The following is a 26046-nucleotide window of genomic DNA, read 5'->3' as shown; positions in this document are numbered from 1 at the left end:
AGATCTGTCGGCTAAATTTAGTCTGTCAGCTCGCTGGGTCCCTCCTCTCCGTTGCTGTTTATAATAGAGGATGAATGTTTGTGTGTGTGTGTTTTTTTTTTTGGTCAGAATGGAGTGGGGAAGTGTGTGTGTGTGTGTGTGTGTATGTGTGTATGTGTGTGTTTGTGTGTGTGTTTTCTTGAAGGGTCTCCACCTTTGAAAAGTCTTTATAGCTTTTTATTGATTATAAAAATAGTAGCTATTCATTATAAGAAATATTTGCCTGTGAGAAAGTATGCAGAATTGTTAAGTCACCAGGGGTAACTTGTATCAGTTTTGTATGTAGACCTAAATTCTTATTTTCTATGCATATATATCTGTGATATAGATGTCACAAAATCATGATCATGCATTTTCTATATCCTTGAACATTTTCCAAGAAGATACTTTACAATTGTATGGGATTGCTTCTAAGGGCACTGATTTGTTTAATTTCCTATTGTATATGGGAGTTCTTCTTTTCCCCCTTAGATTAGCTGATACCAACTGAAACTCACAGGTCAGCTGTCAATTAAATGTAATCCCAATTCTTAATTTCTAAGGTTACTACCATGTAAAACTTGCCTAATATAAAAGAGATATATGTGTATATCAAGATATAATCTAACCATCTAGTTTTATCTAATAGTTTCAACCTCAATAGTCTCAGAAAAATGTATTGAAAGGAAAGAAAAAGACAACTCACCTTCCACCCTGCGTTTCACAGCTAGAAAGAGACCCGGAGTGCCACTTTCTCCTTTTTCAAACTTGGCAGCAAAAAGATACTGACGTTTAGCCAGCCAGCAGGTTAAGATTTCATTCTTTCTTGGACCGCCCTATTTTTCCTTCCACACCACAGTTAAACCCCCTGAGTGGTAACAGATAGAGAAGGTCAAGGGATAAAGGCTGACCTGCTACATAGGCTGTGCCAGGCCACCCCTCGAGCCTGCCCAAGCCCACTGTGGGCAACTTCTCTAGATTCTCCTTAGCTCATTTGCTGAGTGTGGTTGGCTTTTATTACTGTTAATTTTTAAAATCTGGCAAAATACACAAAAACTTACCATTTTAATCATTTTTCATATTGTTGTAGAATCATCATTTTCATCATCTCAAACTGAAGTTGTCTGTTAAATACTTGGACTCAGAACAAAAAGACATCCCTAAGGCCAAAAGCAATTGGATCTAAAGAAAACCAAATAATAGTGATAGAGAAAATTCACGAAAGGATTTTTTTTTCTCATCTCCTTTCTCCATTTATTTACTCCAACTGCTTTTTTAGCTAAAGACAAAAGATGCTGTAGTCATGGGTGGCAGAACCATGCTTTTGTGTAGGCAGTGCTCCCAAAGTTTGTTTACAGTGCTTTTGCTTGCACCTCAGATCATTTTTCCAGAATGTTACGGATTTTTTTCTTCTTCTTCTTCTTCTTTTTTTTCTTTTAGAACACTGTTCACAATCACTTTTTCATATACCATGCGACTCAGGCAAACCCTTTTTAAATTCTTGGTTATATATTTGTTTTAATGTTCATTAGTATTTTTTTGTTTTTTTGTTTGTTTTCTTTAACAGTCATCAAGGCTAGGCATGGTGGCTCACACTTGTAATCTCAGCAATTTGGGAGGCTGAGACAGGAGGATCACTTGAGTGCAGGAGTTCAAGAGTAGCCTGGGTAACAGTGAGATCCCATCTCTGGGAAAAAAAAAAAAAAAAAGCCAGGTGTGGTGGCACATGCTTGTGGTCCCAGCTACTCAGGAGGCTGAGATGGGAGGATCATTTGGGCCCCAAGAGGTCACTGCTACAGTGAGCTGTGATTGCACCACTGCACCGCAGCCTGGTCAACATAGTAAGATTCTGTCTCAAAAAGAAAAATGCCATCAAATACCTGTTTTCACAGATATTGTTGCTTAGAACAAGACTTAGTTTAAAAAAAGAGAGTGTGAGCCAGTTTAAAGAACAGTATTAAGTAAATAATATTATAGGTGGTATGAAGAGGTAGCAAATTGGTGTACAAGTAATATTTGGGGAACGGGTTCTGAATGGTCTTTCAGTAGCCCACACCTCATTCCATAGCTTTGGCACTCCGCTGGCAGCAGGATGAAGCCAGGTAGGCAGTGGCATGGACGTTTCTGTACTGATTCTGCTAATGGGCTGAGGAGGAACTTGAGGACCTGGGGGAACTGAGAAAGCCCACGTCTCTTTCTAATCTGGGTTTCTAGGAACATACTCCAGACCTGGGTAGCCATCCCTATGATTGTATTCTTCTGCTGGTGTTATTTTTACAGCTTGCAACATTAGAAAGGACAGAGGAGTTTTTTTTTTTTTTTTTGATACAGAGTCTTACTGTGTTGCCCAGGCTGGAGTGCAGTGGCACTCTCAGTTCACTGTAACCTCCGCCTCCTGGGCTCAAGCGATTCTCCTGCCTCAGCCTCCCAAGTAGCTGGGGCTACAGGCACATACCACCATGTCCGGCTAATTTTTGTATTTCTATTAGAGACAGGGTTTTACTGTGTTGGCCAGGCTGGTCTCAAACATCTGACCTCAGGTGATCCGCCCACCTCAGCCTCCCAGACTGCTGGGATTACAGATATGAGCCACTGCGCCCAGCCAAGGGAGGATTTTTAAAAGTCTGTATTTCAGCCTGTCCCATTTTTTGATTCAGATCTTAGATAGAAAAAGGAAGTTTTATTTTGGTGACCGAGATATAGGTCCTGGTTGGGTGAGTCTTTCTGAATAATGCTCAGTCTGCTGGTAATTTTGTCACTTACTCAAGCTTCAGGCCTTGAGATGGGCAAAAGAGCTCTGTTCTCTTCTGTTTTTCTTTCCTGTTGCTCTTGCCAGAACTGCCGTTGCCAGGAAGTTTGGGGCAGGTCCCAAGCAACATGGGTTCCCAAAGAGGGGTGGGAGTAGAAATCTCTAGAAAATATGACTGCAAGAGAAGGTGAATTCCATGACTGCCTGGCCTTGGTGGCTGTGTCACAATTGCTGCATATATTTTTAAATGTATATGTAAGTCCTGGACTTGAGAATTCTTAGGAAACCCTTCTTCTTTTCTCTCTTTTTCGTCTTTCCTCCTACTCTCTCTGTAATCTTTAGTTTTTTGAAAGCATAGAATGATATGTAATTATTATTTATAAATCATGTATAAGCAATTGAAATTCCCTGACCCTCTCCAATTCTCTATCCCTGTCCCCCCGTAGCCTCTGTATGTATATGTTTCTAGATGTTTTATGCTTACATACACGTGCACATATATATATAAATGTATATGCCCACATATATGTGAATGATAAATACATTTTTCAATTAATATATATTTCTACGTCACAGATATGTTGGTATGTACAGATATACCACATTCTTTGAAATGACCACATGGTATTCTGTTGTGAGGAGGCATCAAATTTATTTATCCAAACCACAGTGAAGGATATTTAGGTGCTTTTGGAAATTGTGTTACATAAATAGGGCTGCACTTTTGAACACACATCTTGACTCATTTTTAATATATCTGTAAGTAAGAGATGGAATTCCTGGGGCTTAAAGTATATTATACATTTTGGTAAATAATGTCACATTGCCCTATGACTGTCATAAAGGTTATGACAGTCTTAACTAATTTTTGCTCTTATTTAATCTGAGCATATGTTATTTGTACTTGTCTACTATTTCATACTTTTGGCATATTTTATTCCATATATTCTGCCTTAGCCTGTGCTCCTTTTTCCCCTACACTATCAGGAATACATAGTGCTTTAATAGTAGATGTTCAATACGATATGGGTTTTAGGAAGAAAAAACCTCCCTACTCATTTGAGAATAATGTAGTAACCCCAAGCTCAGTGCATTGTCCTGTCATTTTTGTGGACACTGTTTTGATATTCCTTAAAAATGGATAGTCAACATCAGGTAGGTACTAAGATATCAAGTAAGAGAAAGTACTCCTATTCGCTAGACACTAGTAGTGATTAATCCCACTTAAAAAATCCACTTATTCATTCAGCAAATATTTTTTCAGAGCCTATTCTGTGCTAAGTGCTATACTAATCCACCAAAGGTTTTACATCTTACTATATATATATGAGTTTGGGGTACTTGAATAGAAGTTACAAATTAGTGTATGAATAATGCCTTTGAGTGGTTCTGAAAACATTTTAAATTTTACTGCTGTAGTTGGCTGTGAATGAAGAAACTTTGCCTAGGACAGACTTTAGGACTCATTTGTCTCAGTCTCTGTTTATGATCTGCTGAAGAATCTACATTTTTCAGGTTAGATGCTTTATAGAATGCAATCAAAGTTAAAATTTTTAGCCATAGGTTCTAAAACTTAAGCAAAACATGAGTGAATTGTAGTCTGTTTCTTTCTGTCTTCCCATCTCTCTCTGGTATGCCCTTAGTTTAAAAAGAGTTGTTTTGTTTGGGTTGCTCTGCCGTAAAGAAGGAATGTGAAGAGGAATCAGTAAAAAGAAGGAGATGGCTCCATTAATCAAGTGTGAAAGACTTTTCCAGGAAACAGGCTAGTGTAAAAGCTGCAAGTGAAATGTATAAACACAGATCTAAGGTTTTAAAAGAAGATACACTGCTCTTGAATTATGGCTCCTAAAAAATCCAAGGTAGAAGCAAAATCACTGAAAATATTTCAAGAGCTGGCATTTGGATATCTTGGTTATTAGGAGTAAACATTTTGAAGCAAAACATGTGATTAAGGCTCTTGAGAAGAGGAGCTTATCCTGCATTATCCAGGTAAGCCCTAAATGCAATCATATGTATCCTTATAAGACAGGGGCAGAGGGAGATTTGACATGAAGGGAAGGCAATGTGAAGGTGAAGGCAGAGATAGGAGTGATGTGGCCACAAATGGAAGAATGCCACGGAATGCCAGTAGCCACCAGATGATTGAGAAGCAAGGAACAAATTCTTTCCCAGGGCCTCCGGAGGGAGTATGTCCCTGCTAATACTTTGATTTCAGACTTCTGGCCTCCAGACTGATAATGCATTTCTGTTTAAAGCCCCCCAGTTTGTGGTTATTTGTTACAGCAGCCGCAGGAAACTAATGTATCATTCTGAGGTCCCCCAAATCTCAACCCATTGCAGTTCAAGATAGAGTCCAAAATCTCATTAGCTGAGAAGTATGGGGTACCAGAAAAGAAGTGACTACTGTAATAAAAGGCATACATCTAAAGATTAGAAGACATGATGAAAACATCTTCCATCAGTGCTATAGTTTGAATGTTTGTCCCCTCCAAAATTCTTGTTGAAAGATAATTCCCAGTGTAACAGTATTGAGAGATGGGCCCTCTAAGAAGTGATTGAGTTATGAGGACTCTGCCCTTATGAATGGAGTAACCCATTCATTAATTAATAGATTAATGGGTTAATGGATGAATGGGTTATCATGGGAGTGGGTTAGTTATCATGAAAGTGGATCCGTTATAAAAGCCAGTTTGGCTCTCTCTTGTGAGTCATCTCACCCTGAGATGCCTTCTGACATGTTTTGATGCAGCATGAGGCCCTCACCGGAAACCAACCAGATGTAGCTGCCTGAGCTTGGACTTCCCAGTTTCCAGAATCATGAACCAAAATAAACTTTTTTTCTTTGTTAACTACCTAGTCTCAGATATTCTGTTCTAGCAACAGAAAACAGGCTAAGACAATCAGCAAGTAGAACATATCAGAACATTTCCAGGGAGACTGTTGCAAGAAGTTCTTAAACTGATAATTCCTTACTGCCTTTCTTAGTCTAATGTTGTGCTCACTCTGGATATGAGTAACCTTTTTTCATGGAAATTGTTTCTGTAGAGCTGCCCATCTTAAAAAATGCCCATTGACATTATTCACAATAGCAAAGACTTGGAACCAACCCAAATGTCCATCAGTGATAGACTGGATTAAGAAAATGTGGCACATATACACCATGGAATACTATGCAGCCACAAGAAAAGATGAGTTCATGTCCTTTGTAGGGACATGGATGAAGCTGGAAACCATCATTCTCAGCAAACTATCGCAAGGCCAAAAAACCAAACACCGCATGTTCTCACTCATAGGTGGGAATTGAACAATGAGAACACTTGAACACAGGAAGGGGAACATCACACACTGGGGCCTATCGTGGGGTTGGGGGAGCGGGGAGGGATAGCATTAGGAGATATACCTAATGTAAATGATGAGTTAATGGGTGCAGCACACCAACATGGCACGTGTATACATATGTAACAAATCTGCACGTTGTGCACATGTACCCTAGAACTTAAAGTATAATTTTTAAAAAATGCTCATTGATAGAATCTGGGGGAATCTCTTTAGAGAATCAGTTGCCCTATCTAACTCAGCCGGGAGGTCGAGGGACTCTCTAGTTCCTAATTGTAAGAAGATGTCTGTTAAGGTGAAACCAGCAAGAGTAAGGCACATCTTTAGGGACTGGTGACAGATAATTCACTTCAAAACAAAAATCCTGTATTTCTGTTTGTGGTCTTATGTGCATTTTAGTGTATATCCTCTATCCCCACACCACAGCGAACATACCCCCCTCTGAAGACATGGCTTGTGGTACATTGTTAACTGCCATGTGAAAGTGCTTTCACCTCTTAAAAACAAATTTGTTTTGCATTTCTTGGATTTTGCCCAGCAAATCTACCTTTTAATTAGGAGAAATAAAAGCATGAGACCAAACCTTTGACTTATAAGAGTAAAAAAGTAAAAATAAACAAATGGCAGCTGCAGTAGTACTCACTTGTAGTCTTAGCTACTCCGGAGGCTGAGGCAGGAGAATTGCTTGAGTCCAGGAGTTTGAGTCTAGCCTGGACATCATAGTGAGACCCCATCTCTTAAAAAAATGTGAGGAAAACTAGTTAGGGAAAAAAGGGTTATTTTTATTTTCATATCATTCTAAGTCTTTACATACATCTTGTATGCTTTGCTGTTTTGAGGTCTGTACACCTCCACATGTGATCAAATAATTTAATCTGGGCACACTAGTGTTTGCCTTCTGCCATCTATACTACTTCCCATCTCTCACGTCTGTGTGGAACTTCAGCCAGGCTGTGAAGCTACAAGGACAAGCCCTTCTCAATCTGATACCACCTGACTCCTCTCTCTTCCATTCTGTCTTGAGAGAAATGTGTCCCACTCTGCAAAACAGCTTGTCCCCTGATCATTTCTCCCATGGTGGCCAAACCCTCCTTCTCAAGATTTGTGCCTTGGCCAACTAATAAATTACAGTGCTCTTACCGCCTGTCTTTATTTGAATCCACTCCAGTTGATAGCTATCATGAGCCATGCCTGCTACAAGGTAATGCCTGACTCTTAAAAATTCCTCCTCTCTACATCAAGTTTGATGCCTTCTGTGTTCTCAACCATGACCCATTTTACAAATCCATGTGCTCAATGTTCTGTGACTAGACTGACAAGCACCAGTCACACCCTTAAATCTTTTTGTCTCTTAGGTTGTTCTAGCCCAGAAATCTCTACCTTGTCTGCCTTCCCACCTCTTATGTTGTAGTCATCACCAGTCCCTCAAGACAGCCACCAAACCTGTTCTCCTTTCAAGCTCCAGGAAATTACCTAATCCCACTTCCTTACTTCTTTTTGCTTGGTTGCCCAGGCTCCCTAACCTAACCTGTGGTCACAGTTTTTTTAATAGTCTTGACCACAGCCCTAGAATTTCTTGTTCCCTCTGTCCTGAGTTCTGCAAACTCTGTTATCCCCATCCTCAATCCTAGATTATCTTACTTTTCACCTGCCTCGGGCTGCGAAGGCATTAAACAAGTAAAATACAGAGTATGAAAGGTTGTGGTCAAGGGACATTCAGTTGATATTAAGGATATTTGAACAGAGGCTTGAAGTAGGCAAAGGAGTGAGCTATGAGGATATCTGGGGAAGAATATTCCATAAGAAGGGCCCTCAAGTGCAAAGACTCAGGTGGAGCATGGTAGGCATATTAGAGAAACAGTGGCCAGAGTGGTTGAAGTGAGAATGGGCAAGTGGGGAGAGGCTGGATGAGTGAGGATTCTTAAGAGGAGGGAAGAGGATGAGGTCAGGAAGGTAGCAGAAACCAGATCACTTGGGACCTTATGGAGCCTAGTAAGAAAGAGGTTTGGTTTTTTTACTTGGAGTGAGATCCAGCACAAAGGGTTTTGAGCATAGAAGTGATTTTAAAGAGGCAAGGGTAGAAACAGACCACACAGTGTTAGAGGTGATTGGTTTCTGGATATATTTGGAAGATAAAGCTGATAGGATTGCTCTAATAGATTAGATGGTGGTGGTGGGGGTGGGGGGAGCACAGATTGGAGAGAGTGCACTCTCATATGTACTCACCAGCTGGGAGTCTTTGCCAGAGCAAATGACAGAATGGAATTGCAATTTACTAAGCTGAAGAAGGCATGCAGGAGGAGTTGGCTTGGAGGAGAAGAGCAGGAATTTGGTTTTGGACGTTTTAACCTAGTTAGGCAGCAACCATGGTGTATGTTTCTTTGTGGCTCACTGAATGCCCAGGACAATGCTTTGTGCATAGTAGGTGCTTAGTAAATGTTTGATTTTATTTTGATTCAGTGATTTGGCTTTTGTAAATATATATTAATATAATCAGTCATTAGCTGCTTAGTGCTGGCCTGCTTTGTGCCAAAGAGAAAAGCTCATTAGGTTTATAAATAGAAGATGAATTTCAGCTGTGTCTTCAGTGCAATTGATGTGGCTATGCCTTTGCCAGAGTGCTTTCATAATCTGTTCTCTGAATGCTGATCAAATTCTTATAATGAACAGGATGTCTATATAATGTGTACTTAGCTTCTTAATATTATGTGGATAGTTTGACTCCTCTACCATAGGAGTAGCACATGGTCAAGATGTGGAATAGATACCTATGGGACTGCTAACGGTTATTTTATGGTAAGAAAGTAGTTTCCAGAAATAATTTTAGAAGCCATTGTTGGGTATTTCTAGGTGCTAGATTTTTACCTCTTGTACTGAGAGAATCTTTTTCTCCCAATGTAGTATTAATACATAATTGCCGCTCTTAGTCATTTTTCCAGTTTTTATCTTTATGACTAACATTTTGTTCTTTTACAAATTAAATCCGTATTTTTCCTTGTTCCTTATGTGTCTTTTATACTGAAGTAACCTGTGACATTTGAAAGTTAAATTGTTTGATCTTACAGTTTACATCTTTAGATCATTTGACAAAATCTTGAAAAGCTTTTAATGAGCCATGCCACCGTCTCAGGTTATGATCACATAATGCTCTCCCATATATGAAACTGACTTTTCATCAAATGGTTTGGGTATTAATGCATCCAGAATTTTGAAAAATTGAACATTCCATGATCTGAGCATTAAGACAACTTAGGACAGTGATGCCTGCAGTTCTATTTTAGTGCGTAGGACCTGTTTGGGAAGGAATAATTAAGGACATGCCATCCTGATACTGTGTTGCTCAGATGTGCCTGTATTATCTTATTATTCCTACCAGTGTCTCAGTTGCTAGTACAAATTAATGAACAACTCATCTGTAAAGGATGTGGAAATTATCATACTTTCAAAAGCTTTTGGGAAACATCTATAAGGGCCTGTGTTTAGGTTGTATTTCCTATGATGATACCCTTAGAAATCTGATTAAATGTACTGCTGAGGAGGATTTTGATAGCTTTGAAAAGAATGAGGGCTAAGTTTTATGTGGAAGATGGCTATATATACAATCTGAAGAAAAAAGTCAACTATTTTATCGTTGTACAAATGTGAAATAATGTTTTGAATATTTTTGTTTTTATATTATAGCATTGACTTTGGATTTAAGTTTCCTTTTCTTATAGCAAAGAATAAAAAAATTAGGAACCTCTCTGGACCTTCTCTTAAGGTTGACTGATTGCCTTTATATATTTAAGAAATTTTTTACCAAGGCCAGTAGGGCTCACTGATTTTTTTCTCCTCCTTGAGCAAATCTCAAAAAGAAATGGTATGATTAAAGGAGGTATATACTTTCCCATGTAAAAATCTTAGCTGTGTGTGTTTTTTGTTTTTTGTTTTTTGTTTTTTGTTTTGAGACAGAGTCTTGCTCTGTCACCCGGGCTGGAGTGCAGTGGCATGATCTCGGCTCACTGCAAGCTCCACCTCCTGGGTTCACGCCTTTCTCCTGCCTCAGCCTCCGAGTAGCTGGGACTACAGGCGTCCGCCACCATACCCGGCTAATTTTTTATATTTTTAGTAGAGATGGGGTTTCACCATGTTAGCCAGGATGGTCTTGATCTCCTGACCTCGTGATCCACCCTCCCCGGCCTCCCAAAGTGCTGGGATTACAGGCGTGAGCCACCGTGTGCCCGGCCTATTAGCTGTGTTTTTTAAGAGATTCTTATTTTTAAAAATTAATTTTCTTTGATGAAATCTCCAGTTTATAGGTTTGTTCTTTTTTATATTTGGGAAAAAGTAAGTTTTAAGGAAGTTAATATAATAGGTCTCATACTGTGAAGAATCTAGATTTAATAAGTATGTTATGATCAAACGTAGTTGGCCACCTTCTTTCTGTAGTATTCGCTTTTTGTTGTTCATGAAACATATTTATATTGACTGCCTAGCGTGTGCCGGGCACCGTGCTAGCTCCTGGGAATACAATAATGAAAAATACAACCAAGGGACCTTCCCTTATGGAGCTTTGATTCTGGTAAGGCAGAAAGACATTCAGCAAGTAAGATTATATAAATAAGAGTGCAGTGGTTTGAATGTGTTCCCCAGAGTTCACGTGTTGGAAACTTAATCCTGAATGCAATGTGTTCTGAGGTGTGACCTTTAAGAAGTGGTTCAAACAGGAGGGCTCTTCCTTCATGAATGGATTAATGCCATTATCACAGGAATGGTTCCCTTATATAAAAGGATGAGCTCACCCCCTTTGCCCTTTTGCCTTCCACCATGGGATGACGTAGCAAGAAGGCCCTCACTAGATGCCAGTCCCTTGAGATTGAACTTCCTAGCCTTCAATTCTGTTACAGCAGCACAGAATGTACTAAGTCAAAGAGGATGCTCAGAGAAGGCTTATTTGAAGAGATGACATGGGAGTGGAGGCCTGAATATTGACTGGAAGCCCATCATGTGAAACACAGGGTGGAGGTGTTCTAGGTGGAGACAATAGCATGTTCAAAGTCTGTGAGGTAGGAACTACAAATAGGCCAAAGTAATTGAAGTATAGTGTGCAGTTGTAGAACTCCACCATACAAAGGCAGGAATGGTCTTGTACAATATGAAATAATGAAGCGTGGGTTTTATTTTAAGAACAGTGGGAAGTTACTGCAATAATTCAAAGATGAGAATTACACAGTTTTAAAAGTTCTCTTGCTGCCTTGTGCAGTTTGTGTTTGGATGGGATAGGGTGTGTACGGGAGCAGTATTGAGGAAGCTTTGGCAGTAATTCTGATGAAATGTAATGCCACCTGAACCATGGTGGTTACAATGGAAAGGAGAGTCATGCGTGGCATAACGACATTTTGGTCAATGACAAATTGTCTGTACAATGGTGGTCCCAAATGATTATAACACAGATGAAAAAACCTATATAGCCTACTGGTGTAATAGCTGTCCTAACATCCTAGTACAACACATTACTCACATTTGTGATGATGCTGGTCTAAACAAACCTACTGCACTGCCATCTGTATAAAAGCATAGCATATATAATTATGTACCTTACATAACACTTGATGATGATAGTATTTGGCTCTGTTAATGGTTTATGTATTTGCTATGGTGTACCTTTTATCATTATTTTAGAATGTGCTCCTTCTACTTATGTATTTTAAAAAGTTAACTATAAAGCAAGTCCTTCAGGAGGAATTCCGGAAGGCATCATTATCACAGGAGATGACAGCTTCATGCATGTTATTGCCCCGAAGACCTTCTGGTGGGACAAGATGTGGAAGGTGGAAAACAGTGAGATTGATGATCCTGACGCTGTGCAGGCCTAGGCTAATGTGTATGTTTGTGTCTTTTTTTTTTTTTTTTTATTGAGATGGAGTCTCGCTCTGTCGCCAGACTGGAGTACAGTGGCACGATCTCGGCTCACTGCAAACGTTGCCTCCTGGGTTCAAGTGATTCTCCTGCCTCAGACTCCTGAGTAGCTGGGATTACAGGCATGCACCACCACACCCAGCTAATTTTTGTATTTTTAGTAGAGACAGGGTTTCACCATGTTGGCCAGGCTGGTGTCAATCTCTTGACCTCATGATCAGCCCACCTCAGGCTCCCAAAGTGCTGAGATTACAGGCGTGAGCCACCATGCCTGGCTTGTGTCTTTGTTTAAAAAAAAATTTTCTTTTAAGTAAAAAAAAAATTAAAATTTAAAAAATAGAAAAAAGCCTATAGAATAAGGATATAAAGAAAATGTTTTTATACAGCTGTATAATGCATTTGTGTTTTAAGCTAAGTGTTATTACAAAGGAGTCAAAACATTTTAAAAATTAGAAAATTTATAAGGTAAAATGTTACAGTAAGATAAAGTTAATTTATTATTGAAGAAAGAAAAACTTTTAAATAAATTTAGTGTACCCTAAGTGTGCAGTGTTGACAGTCTGCAGTAGTGTACAGTAATGTCCTAGGCCTTCATACTCACTCACCACTTTACTCACTGACTCACCCAGAGCAACTTCCAGTCCTGCGAGCTCCATTCATGGTAAGTGCCCTTTATAGGTGTCCAATTTTTATTATTTATACCATATTTTTACAGTACCTTTTCTGCATTTAGATACACAAAGCTTACCATTATGTTACAGTTGCTTACAATAATCAGTACAGTAGAATGCTGTACAAGTTTTTAATCTAGAAGCAATAGGCTATACCATACAGCCTGGGTATGTAATAGGTTACACCATCTAGGTTTGTCCAGATACATTTTCTATGATGTTCACACCATGACAAAATCACCTAATGATGCATTTCTTAGAAGGTATCTCGTCGTGAAGTGACACATGACTGTAGATGGATTTATGATATACTTAAGAGGTAGAATTGGCAGAACTTGGACCTTTGTTGAAACTGGTTCTTTTCAGTGCAGCCCTTTTTCATCTTTGCCATCTTGATAGCTAAAGAATGGCATCTTGCTGTTGTTTTAATATGTCTTTCTTTTTTTGTAACTAGTGAGATTGAACTTTTTTCCTCCACATTTGTTGATGGGATTTTTTGTTTGCTTTTTTTTTTTTTTTTTGCATATGTATGTGATTGACCTATTTGTAATTTTTATTTTTATTTTACTTTTTGAGACAGAGTCTCACTCTGTCACCCAGAATAGAGTGCAGTGGCACAAACATGGCTCACTGCAGCCTCAACTTCCCAGGCTCAAGGGATCCTCCTGCCTCAGCCTCCCAAGTAGCTGGGACCATAAGCATGTGCCATCACACTGGGCCAATTTTTAAATTTTTTGTAGAGACAGGGTCTTGCCATGTTGCCCAGGCTGGTCTTGAACTCGTAGGCTCAAACAATACTCCTGCTTTGGCCACCCAAAGTGTTGAGATTACAGGTGTGAGCCACTGCACCTGACCTGTAATCTTTGTGTAAAGTCTTTTTCTTATCAGATTTTTAAGAAAATATCTGCTCTTCATATTTACAGTGTATGATGGATTTTTAAAATATTCTGTCCCCTGTTGTCATTTATCTTTTAGGCTTGTTTATGGAGTATTTTGTCTACAGGTTTTTAATCATAATTTATTGAAAGCTATGGTTCATATGTTTGATGTTATATATACGTTAATGTTGGAGACTTCATAAATGCTTGTGAACTTGTGAACACTTTTATGTATAACTTATTTTGAGCCTTGGTTCTTTAAGTGTAACATTCCACAGTAATATATAATCAAGGCTTTCTAAGAGTGAAGTATTTATTTGACCTAATGCAAAATAGCCTTGGCCGTATTTGTTCAAATCTTTTATCTATTTTACAAATTGTTTTATAATTCCTTTGGTTAACTAATTTGAAAACTTACATAATTTATATAATTTCTTTACAGTTCAGTGGTCATTGATTAATTGCAAGGCTCTAGTTTTGTTATGTTGAATTATAGTTATGGAAGTGAGAGAAGAAAGCTCATTAAAATTTAGTATTGGCCGGGTGCAGTGGCTCACGCCTGTAATCCCAACACTTTGGGAGGCCAAGGAGGGCAGATCACCTGAGGTCAGGAGTTCAAGACCAGCCTGGCCAGCATGGTGAAACCCTGTCTCTACAAAAATACAAAAATTAGCTGGGCATGATGGCAGGTGCCGGTAATCCCAGCTACTCGGGAGGCTGAGTCAGGAGAATTGATTGAACCCGAGAGGCAGGTGTTGCAGTAAGCCAAGATCGCACCATTGCACTCCAGCCTGGGTGACAGATCGAGACTCCGGCTCAAAAAGTAAAAAATAAAAAATAAAAAAATTAGTATAAAGCAAGAATAAATATTTGTAGTGATGGTTTTGAGATTAGTCCTTCTAGAAAACAACATGCTGTTTAATTCTTAAGCTTTTGTATTTCTTTGAAGTGTCCTAGATGTGGTCTTGTATGACTGCAAGATAGCTTAGATATGCAGTATGTTTGCATGAAAAACTATGGAAACAACTAATTGTAGAGTCACTAAATGCACATTAAAATCACATGGATATAGAGGAGAGCACATCAGTTGATGGCTCAGAAAACAGGGGTTCTAGTTCTTGCAATTCCATTACATAGTTTTGTCACTTGGTCCCAGGACATCTATTGGAAGCTATCTCTAAGATGCTGTATAACTTGAGAAGGGCACTGGGATGAGTGTGTAATTTCACAGACTTTGCGCTGCCCCCTGGTGATATTTTACCTTAGTCCAAAACTAGAGCTGTGGTCACTTTACAACCTGATCCTGTGATCCAGTGGTGACCTACTTCATGGATAAGGATTATCCTCTAGAGAGCCAAACGTTGGTGCTTTTAACCAGCAGTTAGTTAATAGAGAAGCTCAGTGAAAGTGGGACCTGGAAGTTTGGGAAATTAGCACATCTTAGTTAGAAGCAAGAAGTCACAGTCAGCGGTGAGTGGAAAGTATGTAATGAATTGATTGATGGATATTTGTTTTCAAAGAATTAACGTAATTGTTGTCAGGAAAAGAAAACCTTAATGCATTAAGGGTAGGGACTGGTGTGGAGATCTAGGTAGAGATCTACATGTGCTTTTCTTAAAATCTTTTGATTCTTTTTTTACCTCCAGGAGACCAGCAGAAGGAGACAGGGAGAACCATATATGGGAGCAAAGAACATGGTGGGCACGCAAGTGGTGCTGTCATGGCGAGGAATGCTCAAAGGATATACATTTAAGCGCCATGAATTTAGAATTTATCCCTGTGCATGTTCTCTAGTCTGAAAATAGTTTGATCTTTTGTAGCTATCTAAATAAGTATTAGAAATTTATTTTGGGAGGTAGACTTGAACTTGATTTCTCCTATCTGGGCCTGTGAGTTGTTGCTAATTTTGAAACTTGATGTTAGTCCCTAGGGTTGTGTTCCTTAAATTAGGCTTTTTACCTCAGTCACTCCAATTTAATTTTATAAGCATACTTTGGTAGACTTTTTCTCAGTGAAATGGAAAACCATTGGTTACCCAGCTAATGAGAATTTATAATCCTCAGTGGACTGCAAAACTTAACTTCATTCTGACTGGCATGAGATGGTATCTCATTATGGTTTTGGTTTGCATTTCTCCAATGATCAGTGATGTTGAGCTTTTTTTCATATGTTTATTGGCTGCATAGATATCTTCTTTTGAGAAGTGTCTGTTCATATCCTTTGCCCACTTTTTAAAAAATTATACTTCAAGATCTGGGTTACATGTGCAGAACGTGCAGTTTTGTTACATAGGTATGTATACACGTGTCATGGTGGTTTGCTGCACCCATCAACCCATCACCTACATTAGATATTTCTCCTAATGTTATCCCTCCCCTAGCCCCCCACCCCCCAACAGGCTCCAGTGTGTGATGTTCCCCTCCCTGTGTCCATGTGTTCTCATTGTTCAACTCTCACTTTTGAGTGAGAACACATGGTGTTTAGTTTTCTGATCTTCTGATAGTTTGCTGAGCATGATCGTTTCCAGCTTTATCCATGTCCCTGCAAAGGACATGAACTCATCCTTTTTTATGGCTGCATAGTTTGCCATGGTGTATATGTGCCACATTTTCTTAATGTAGTCTATCATTGTTGGACATTTGGGTTGGTTCCAAGTCTTTGCTATTGTGAATAGTGCCACAATAAACATACGTGTGCATGTGTCTTTATCGTAGAATGATTTATAATCCTTTGGGTATATGCCCAGTAATGGGATTGCTGGGTCAAATGGCATTTCTAGTTCTAGATCCTTGAGGAATCACCACACTGTGTTCCACAATGGTTGAACTAATTTACACTTCCACCAACAGTGTAAAAGCGTTTATATTTTTCCACAACCTCTCCAGCATCTATTGTTTTCTGACTTTTTAATGATCGCCATTCTAACTGCTTTGCCCACTTTTTGATGGGATTTTTTTTTCTTATAAATTTGTTTAAGTTCCTTGTAGATTCTGGATATTAGACCTTTGTCAGATGGGTAGATTGCAAAAATTTTCTCCCATTCTGTAGGTTGCCTGTTCACTCTGATGATAGTTTCTTTTGCTGTGGAGAAACTCTTTAGTTTAATCAGATCCCATTCATCAATTTTGGCTTTTATTGCAGTTGCTTTTCACCATTTGACCCAACATATTACTTACACCTTTTGACCCAACATATTACTTACACCATTTGACCCAGCATATTTTACCATTTGACCCAGTATATTACTGGGTATATACCCAAAGGAATATAAATCATTCTAGTATAAAGACACATGCACACATGTTTATTGCAGTACCATTTAGAATAGCAAAGACATGGAACCAACCCAAATGCCCATCAATGATAGACTGGATAAAGAAAATGTAGTACATATATACCATGGAATACTATGCAGCCATAATAAGGAATTAGATCATGTCCTTTGCAGGGACGTGGATGAAGCTGGAAGTAATCGTCCTCAGCAAACTAACACAGGAACAGAAAACCAAATACCTCATCTTCTCACTCATAAGTGGGAGTCGAACAAGGAGAACACATGGACACAGGGAGGGGAACAACACACAGCGGGGCCTGTCAGGGGTTTGGGGGCAAGAGGAGAGAGAGCATTAGGACAAATAACAAATGCATGTGGTACTTAAAACCTAGATGACGGGTTAATAGGTACCGCAGACCACCATGGCACATGTATACTTACGTAACAAACCTGCATGCTCTGCACGTGTATCTTGTAACCTAAAGTAAAATAAAATTTTAAAAAAAACTTCAGTATAGTTAGTTTTTAGAATATGTTATATTAATCAAGAAATTGTGTTCATTTCTTTCAGCCTATCAATTTGTTACCAACACTAGAAAGTCTCCAATTTAAAAACCAAAAACATACTTTAAATTAGTTGCTTTTTTTTTGTGTGTGTGTGTGTGTGTGAGATGGAGTCTCACTCCGTTGCCCAGGCTGGAGTGCAGTAGCACGACCTCGGCTCACTGCAATCTCCACCTCCCGGGTTCAAGAGATTCTCAACGTCCTGAGTAGCTGGGACTACATGCTCCACCATGCCTGGCTAATTTTTGTATTTTTAGTAGAAATGGGGTTTCGCCGTGTTGGCCAGGCTGGTCTTGAGCTCCTGACCTCAGGTGATCTGCCTGCCTTGGCCTCCTAAAGTGCTGGGATTACAGGTGTGAGCCACCATGCTCAGCCTAGTTGCTTTTGATTATCTTTGTTAGGCGTGGTGACTGGGTGCCCCAGTCAGCCTTCCAAAGTCCTCAGGTTATTTATAGTGGCCATGCTTCTGAGTAAAAATTGTCAGCACATATCTGATCAAGAATTTGTAACAACTACTGGGTAGCAGAAACATGCTAAGAGAGAAGTCATTTAGAAACTGAAATATTGCATCCTCTAGGACATTTTGATGGTGTATGAGAGAAGGGAAAAATATGTTTGAAATCTGAATTGCCTTAGAAAAGCTGGAGGAAACGATTATTTTACATAACATGTATGTAAAGTTTATGGTGTTATTGTTCTCATCACTTCTTTAGTATTAAGGAGGCACTATTGCCCATTACAAGCTTGTGATTGAAAGTACAATCAAAATTCTAGTTTTGGATATCAGGAACATTGTCCTTGTGCTTTAGGTCCTCAGTAGCTCTTCTGGTTAGGGACAAAAGTCCTAATAAGGAAGGTCAAGGATGGAGACTAGCCCTTCTGGTTGGGGTGAGATGGAGGGAAGTACAACCAGAAAGTGAAAAGCAGGATGGGGCTGGAGCATTCTTCAAGATCTTCTTATCCTTTTTAAAAAAATTAATTAGTGTGGAATGGTAATAACAGAAAGTGTACTTTCAGCCATTGTTTTTGGACATTTGATGAACTTTCAGTCTGGCAACTCATGTCTCCTTTAGTTCTGATAATTTTTTTAAATTTTCTCTTTTTAGATTTAAAATATTTCTAAGTCTTTGTTTGTTTTTTTCTTGCATTTTCTTGAACTCCTGCTATTCAGATCTTGGGCTTCTAGATTGCTTTTTTATTATTCTCTTCTCTCAATTTTCCATCTTTCATTTTGTTTCACATCTGAAATTTTTTTTCAACTTTTTCTATTGTTCCTATTGAATTGTTCATATTGACTAGGAATTTACAGGAGCTCTCTTTTTAAAATTCTCTCTCCTTTTTGTGGTACCATCTTGTTCTTTTTTGATACCTTATGTCTTTGAAAATGTTAGTAATAGTTTTTCATAGTCTGTTTTCCAGGTTCTTTTAGTTTGTTTGTTTTTTATCTTCATCTCTGGCTTTTATATTTATTAGAGAGTTTCTTCAGATACCTGGTGATTTTTTTTTCATATTTTAAAGTAGGCACAAATAAAACTGTTTGGAAACTCTTTGCATGAGGTGAGCTTGTTTATATGGTTTCAGTGTAAGATGATCAGTATCCCTAAGTCTTTTTTCTTAAAATCTTGGGTATTTCTAGAAAAAAATTCATCTGATCATTAACCTGCAAGTTATTCTGGGTGCCTAAGAAGGTAAAAGGCAAGGGCAGATCCTACTTAATCTTTTTGCAACTTTCACTTTGTCCCTTGTTTTTAGTCAGATACCGCTGCTTTCAACTGTGTTTAATGTCCACTACTCTAGAAACTCTCCATTTCTCTTTTCCAGAGGATAAACTTCAGTATTCTATGGTGTGGGGAAGAGGCAGTTGCTCAGCTGTACAAAGTGAGAATCTAGAGAAACTTATTAAGTGGTCTTTTAACTCCACTTTCACACCATTTCCAAGGTACTTGATGCCACCAATTCCTCATACTTTTAAGGCTAGAGGAAATATTTAGTGTTATGTAAATCAGAATGCTTCTTTCCCCTTTGCTGGCTTAGGGCTCCTTGTTTTGGGCCCGCCAGGTCCGTCACCACTGATTCATGTGCTTCCCAACTTCCGAAATCGTGTCCCTGTTTTCTCCTCTTCTGTTCTCTTCTCTTCTGTTCTCTTCGACTGTTTTGATTTCTTGTCCCTTTTTTTAAAAAAGAAAATCCTTTTACTACCATTTCAGAGGAGTTTTTGGAGACAGTGAGATAGAACGTATATGTTCAGTGAAATACCTTTTTGGAAATCTGATTCATCTTTCAATTAACTGGATTCAGTTTTTTATTTCCCTTTTCACCCCCCAAAAAAGATGTGGGTGCTAGATTGTTGAGATCCTTGGGGCTTGACAAAATTTGTCAGTTGTCTTTATATTTATATACTTTATATTTTTGCTGATTTCACTTCCTCTTTTGATCTGCTTTTAACATGTTGCTCTCTCTTCTTTCCTCCTGAAGTATCAGTGGGTCACAGGCCAGAGGAGAGAACCTAGGGTTTCTCCGTACCTTCTTTAAACACATCTATCTTTAAGAAAAAAAATCGTGTCTTGTTTTTACATTGTGGTTTCAATTCTTTATTTCATAGCCTCTTCAAACTTGTTTTATATGATCAAATTCATGGTTTGGTAAACTTCCTGTTTGTCACACCTGGCAAATCTCCCTCATGGTGGATCATTTCCTTGTGTGATTCATAATTTTCAATTATTTGCTCATCCTCAGCAAAGATTACTTTTTCCATGGGAGTCCTATGAACCATTGCTTTTTGAAGCGCCTTTAAGGAGCTATTTATATTTATTTTTCTTTTATATTTACCTTAATTTCTTGGCTTGGAAATTTCACACTACGCAGATAGTATAAATCTGGACTCTGTATCATTGTGTGTCAGTTTCATGGGTCCAGTTTTTCTGGTCTTAGAGAGATTCTTGCTTTATTCAAGGTCTAAGTTTCAGTCCTCTGCCCTGGCTGGGATCTTAAGTCCCCAACCCCTAGCAGCTAGAGTCCAAGTCTGATATCCCTGTGGGATATAAGTGTTAACTTGTATCTTTTCTACTCTGAATTTGAGATTTTTCTTCTTTTGACACATGAGAAATTCTTTTTCTTTATTTTGAAACTGATTATGGTATTAAAATGTCAGCAGTTATATTTTATGTAGATTTTTATGTGCTTGATATATAAAGGAGATACGCATCACTGGGTCCATGTTCTGGAACTGTAAGTCATCTCCTTTGCATTCTCATTTAATTAGGTATTCAGGAAACATCTATTAAGTGTGTACTATGCATTAGGCTCTAGAGATTGCAAAGCAAATGAAAGGACAAAGGAAGGTATAAGGAAGAATATTCCAGGCAGAAGGAACAATTTTCAAGGTATGAAATAACTGGTTTGTGTGGGAATCTACTGGAACACTTGAGTATGGGTATGATACAGGCCCAGAGCTTGTAGGGCAAGGCTGAAAAGCACAGGTAAATAAATAGGCTGTGTCATGGGAGGCCTTGGAGCTAAGTCAAGGCATCTGAACATCATCTTGAGAGCTGTGGGGAGCTTAAGCCTCAAGTGAAGAGATCAGATTATGAACTAGATCTCATGGCAGTGTGGCAGAGGGTTGCAGTTGAGCCAGGCTGGAGGCAGAAACTAAAGCAGAAGCAAATGGGAATAGGGAAAAGGGAACAGTTTGAGAGAGCCTTCAAGATAGGATCTCCAGGAATTCATGATTAGATATAATGAATGAGAGAGCAAGTGAAGTTGCAAGGGGCAATCCCATGGGCCAGATTCAGCTTGCATGTTTTTTGTTTATTTTTGCCCCTTAAAAAATTGAACTTTAACTGCACTAGGTATGGCTTGCCCTATCCTGTTTGCCACAGTCCTGACGACTGCATATTCTTTGTGATCCAGGTTGATTTAATGTGCCTGGGTTCTGACAGGTATGTGAACTTGAGAGCCCGATGGAATGACTTCCTCGGGCAGCCTTTTTAGTTTATGCTTGCTTAATCCTGGGGGTGTGAGGAGAGACAGGGATGAGGAGGGATCAAGGAGTGGTGGGGCAGGGTGACCTCGTTCCTCTGTTCTGACACTGGCTCTGCCACCTCCCCAACCTCCAGTTGCCACTCCTACCCCCATCGCCAGCTCTTGACTGATCACTGTTGGATTTTCTGTAGGAAAGGGAGGAAAAGAAGGATCAGAACTTTTTCTCCCATAGATGCTTTCAAAATCCCCTGCTGCTATGCCCCTACTAAATTCCATGTCAGTTTTCTGATCTTTCTTACTGCCCAAAAGAATGCAGTATTACTTTTACTTTATAGGTGAGTAGATAGAGGTAGTTTTAGTAAGCTGGGCACTGTGGGTATGCTTTAGAATATGGCATCAAAGATTCTTAAAAAGCAGAGGATAGTAAAGCATGGCCTCACCCTTTTCCTAAGCCATCTGGCTTTTTACAGTTTTAACTTACTTTTATGATGGATTCCAGGGCACATGCAATATTTTTATTCCAGCTAAATGAGGAGCAAATTAGAAGAATTTTAGCTCTCATTTTGAAAAAGATAGGAAGAAGGGAAAGGAACTGAGTGTTGTGTGATAGAAATAGCCTGTGTTAGACTTTCCCAGGCTTCTCAGGGCAGATGAGATCAGTACTGTGTGCATCAGCTCATGTGAGAGCTAATGGAATTTGGAAACATTGATTAGGTCCTACATTCTTGAGTACTGCTGGAGTGAATCCGTGTCCAAGTTCTACAGATTAACTAGGCAAATATTAAAATAGTCCTGCTGGTTCGGACTCAGAGGGGCAGTTAGTCAGTTGAGTGGGAGTAGATTATCTCCTGAGTTTTTGGTAATTAGTACTAAGAATGAAATCCCATGGGAAAAACAATAGTGATTAGTTATCAGTAGAGCTATTATATTAGTTTTTATTGTAATGACAACCTGCAGAGTTTTTTTTAAAGGCTTTGCTGTTTTGCAGCAGCCTGGATGGATGGATATTGAAGGAAATCTAGATGATAGAACAATTGTAAAGCTAATAGCTTATTGTTTTCCCTCTGGAATGATGGGAAATATCTGAGACTGGAGTTGCTTTATGCACTTGGATTCAGATTTCAGCTTCATCTTTTTTGGTGGTTTGGCTTGTACGCCTGGACCATTATGTCTTGGGAATATGAAGAATTTGGGAACATAATTATACACAGAAAGCCAAGATTCCTATTATTTAGAGAAATCTGCAAGCTCATTTTATATTTTTTAAGAAAGCTAATGAAGGAAACACGTATTTTTAAATTTACAAAGCAGCCTACATGTTCAAAAACATAGAGTATATTTGGGGGAAAAAATCCTTTCCCCTTCTAAATGCAAGTAATATATGTTTATCAGAGAAATTAGAAAATACTGAAAAAAAGTAAAGCAGAAATTTATTTCATAATTCTATTACCCAGAGGTAAGGGTTAAGAAGTTAACCCTTTTTTCCCTGTGGATATTTGTAATATGTGTTTACAAAAGTAATACATTTTGTTTGTAACCTGTTTATGTGACAAAGCTATAAATATGTATTACTATAGATATGGAAATACAGTACAGTCTGTGGCAGAGGCTTGGTATTCTGTTGTACAATATATTTAATCAATTTCTACTCTAGAGCTTTTAGATTCTTTTTCTAGTTTTTTTTGCCATAATGAATAATTGTTTAGATTTCTTGATCACTAAATATTTACATATATTCTGTCACAAAATGACTCAAATGGAGGCTTGGGGAAGGGGAGGCAGAATTAGCTGATGTTGCTGGTGCCAGGACTCTCCATGAAATGTATAAGACAGTATTATATTTCATATCCTCAGTGAACAACTATAAACATGTCCATGGTATACAGTGGACATGGCTGATTTATTGTCATTGTGTCATATCTGTTTTGTCTCCCCAAATTCTCTCTTTCCTTCTACAACACTGAGGCTACTACGATGGAATGGGTCATTTTGGGAGAGGTGGGGAAAAGGGGGGAAACTATCAATTGCATAAGTTATAGGGCAGCTACTGAGAGAAACATATTTCAGATGTTGTGAAATCTAAGTATTAAACATTATTGAATAAACACAGTGTGGAGGAGACCAAAAGATGTCATTAAGTAAGGCTCTTCTAACAGCCTAAAGTCTACCAGCCAAAGTGGACGAAAAGGCAAAATACGTACACTCCAGCAAGCCCTTCTTCTTGTATCTTAGCAAAGTAGGTCAGCACACACTTACTTAGTTCAAGGGGCCATTTCATAGGGGATGATTTTATTTGCTAACCAGAGTTGGACTGTGGAATTGTGAGCACAGCATGTAATAGCAATTTAAAATAAGGGACAATTTAAAGGTTAAGGCATCAAAAGTAATCTTCTAAAATTTTCTCAACAGTAGACTGAAATAAATGTGTAGGTCCTTCAGCTGAAACTATGTGGCTGTTACTTTAACCATTTTTGTTCTTCAAATCTATACCATTTTATGAACTCTTCTATTTAACTCTTCAAATGCTAAATAACAAATCTATACCTTATTAGATTTGTTTGGAGTAAAGCTATCCAAATTGAATTAGAGAATAATTGAACACCTATCTCATGAGTATTTCAGTGGGCTACATTGCCTTAAAAGATCTGTTAGGTTATTATTTACTTTTTTTGAGACAAAGTCTTGCTCTGTTGCTCAGGCTGGAGGCTGGAGTGCAGTGACAGGATCTCGGCTTACTGCAGCCTCTGCCTCCCAGGTTCAAGCAATTCTCATGCCTCAGCTTCCTGAGTATCTGGGATTGCAGGCATGAGCTACCACGCCCAGTTAAGTTTTGTATTTTTAGTAGACACAGGTTTTGCCCAGGCTGGTCTCAAACTCCTGGCCTTAAGTTATCCGCCTGCCTCAGCCTCCCAAAATGTGTGAGCCACTGTACCTGTTCTGGTTATTATTTTATGGAAAGTTCCACAAGATGTAAAAACTTTTATCTGAACTTGAAGCTTTTACAAAGAGGCACTTCGTCTGTTTCATAATAAAATAATATCAATTCTTGATTTGTATTGCCCTTTAACAAGGTACCCCACAGGTAGTTTTGTGTTATAAAGTTTGAGCTAAATGCTACATGTCCACAAGATTTTGATCTTCCTTTAAGTCAACTGTAAGCTATCAGAGTAAAGTCATGTATATACTCCATGTTACTTTTGCTTTTGTTTTTATTATTAAATGTATTTATTTTTTGTTACATTTAAAAAATATAGAGATGTTGTCTCACTGTGTTGCCTAGACTGGTCATGAACTCCTGGCCTCAAGAGATTCTCCCACCTTGGCCTCCCAAAGTTTTGCGATTACAGGCATGAACCACCATGCCCAGGTGCTTTTGTTTTTAGAGGTTTGATACGTGAAGCCAAAAGTTTGGTTCACTATAAGTCTAAGAGACTACGCATGTAGGACTTTCATCATTCTTTTGTCATTATCAGCATTTAGAAACATCTAGAATCCTGTAGTTTCTCAGTACTTTCTTCACTGATACGCCAGCTTGTTTGTTCAATCTTGAGTCCTTCATGCCTTAAAAAATCATAAAAATTAAGTTATTAATTTCATGGCATTCATTTTAAAAGTCCACCGAATCGTCAAGGAAAGAATAAATTATATTCAGTATAATAATTTCTTACATTTTATGTATTATGTTTTCCAAAGCACTGTCAGGTACATGCAAATTCCCTTAACTAATAGAATAAGTGGATGGAATAAATTATTCCATATTAGGAAACTGAGGCACTGGGGTTGGAGTACAGGTTAGTGCTAGAACAAGTGTTAGAATTCACATTTTCTGAGCAATTGCCCCAGGTCTCGTTGCATTGCGGTATTTTGTGGTATTCTGATTCTTGAAAACTTATGTTCAGTGTGAAATTTGCGTGGTAAATTGTTAACCCTGTCTTGTTTCTAGCGAGTGCCAGATGACAAGGTAGTATAATAGATTATTTGTGAATAAGGATAAAAAAAATTTATAAATGATTTATTTACTAATTTTGGTTAGTAATTTTTTTTTTTCATTACCAGAATAATTGCTTTTACTTTTCTGTTTAAAGACCTGCTTGGCTTTGATAATTAACTGTACATCGTTTTTACCATGTCATGGCATATTGTCTGATGGTTTTTATAATATTAAAGTCTAAAATTGGAGCCAAATTGAATTTAGCACATTTCTTTTTTACTAAATTGAGGCTAAATATAAAATCCCGGTAAGCTTAGAATCTGTAATGAACACGTGCTGTTTTTCTCTGCTTTTTTTTTTTTTATTATTATACTTTAAGTTTTAGGGTACATGTATACAATGTGCAGGTTTGTTACATATGTATACATGTGCCATGTTGGTGTGCTGCATGCTGCACCCATTAACTCGTCATTTAGCATTAGGTATATCTCCTAATGCTATCCCTCCCCACTCCCCCCACCCCACAACAGGCCCCGGTGTGTGATGTTCCCCTTCCTGTGTCCATGTGTTCTCATTGTTCAATTCCCACCTATGAGTGAGAACATGTGGTGTTTGGTTTTTTGTCCTTGTGACAGTTTGCTGAGAATGATGGTTCCAGCTTCATCCGTGTCCCTACAAAGGACATGAACTCATCATTTTTTATTTTTTTATTTTTTATTTATTTTTTTAAGAGTTCCAGGCATTAG

At 38.5% G+C, this 26046-nt stretch overlaps 1 protein-coding gene across 27 annotated transcripts in view; it reads left to right on the top strand.

Annotated features, from left to right (window-relative positions):
• SGMS1 (sphingomyelin synthase 1) overlaps positions 1 to 26046 on the top strand; it is a 350796-nt gene that overhangs the window by 278318 nt on the left and 46432 nt on the right. The window contains exon 1 of one of the 27 annotated variants that reach the window (XM_016962373.4): positions 20133 to 20771. The exons of the other annotated variants lie outside the window; for them this stretch is intronic. The gene's annotated coding sequence lies outside the window, so the exon portion shown is untranslated. Of the gene's footprint in view, positions 1 to 20132; positions 20772 to 26046 lie in introns of those variants that run through there. 27 annotated transcript variants of the gene reach the window in all.

The sequence above is a fragment of the Pan troglodytes genome, chromosome 8, assembly GCF_028858775.2.
Source record: "Pan troglodytes isolate AG18354 chromosome 8, NHGRI_mPanTro3-v2.0_pri, whole genome shotgun sequence".
NCBI lineage: Eukaryota > Metazoa > Chordata > Mammalia > Primates > Hominidae > Pan > Pan troglodytes.
The sequence above is the reverse complement of the archived record's forward strand: the minus strand, read 5'-3'. Positions and strand labels throughout refer to the sequence as shown.